Raw genomic sequence first — 363 nt, 5'->3', positions numbered from 1 at the left:
ACAGTAAAACTAAACATATATATAACTAGTTTAGGTAGTTTGAGAGGTAATTAAAATAGCTACGTGTGATATTCTAACCTGAAGTGTGTGTTTTGTTCCGCTCACCGCTGCATGTGATCATGCAGAGCTGCGTGTCGACTCGTCAGCAGCAGCTGATCTCTCTCTCCCGTCAGATTAGACTTCACTCGCGTTTATGTCCATATCGATCATATCCAGCTAGTTTTAGCTAATGATATGACTACCTGCTTATTAAAAGACACCGTGACCTAAACAATAAGTGTCGCTATGCAACTGGGTGATGCCACAAAGTATAGCGCAGTATTATGCATTTGTTTACATGCCCACCGGAACCCCGAGGCATTA

Source organism: Notothenia coriiceps, unplaced genomic scaffold (assembly GCF_000735185.1).
Source record: "Notothenia coriiceps isolate Sejong01 unplaced genomic scaffold, NC01 NC01_scaffold00016678, whole genome shotgun sequence".
NCBI classification, from domain to species: domain Eukaryota; kingdom Metazoa; phylum Chordata; class Actinopteri; order Perciformes; family Nototheniidae; genus Notothenia; species Notothenia coriiceps.
The sequence above is the reverse complement of the archived record's forward strand: the minus strand, read 5'-3'. Positions refer to the sequence as shown.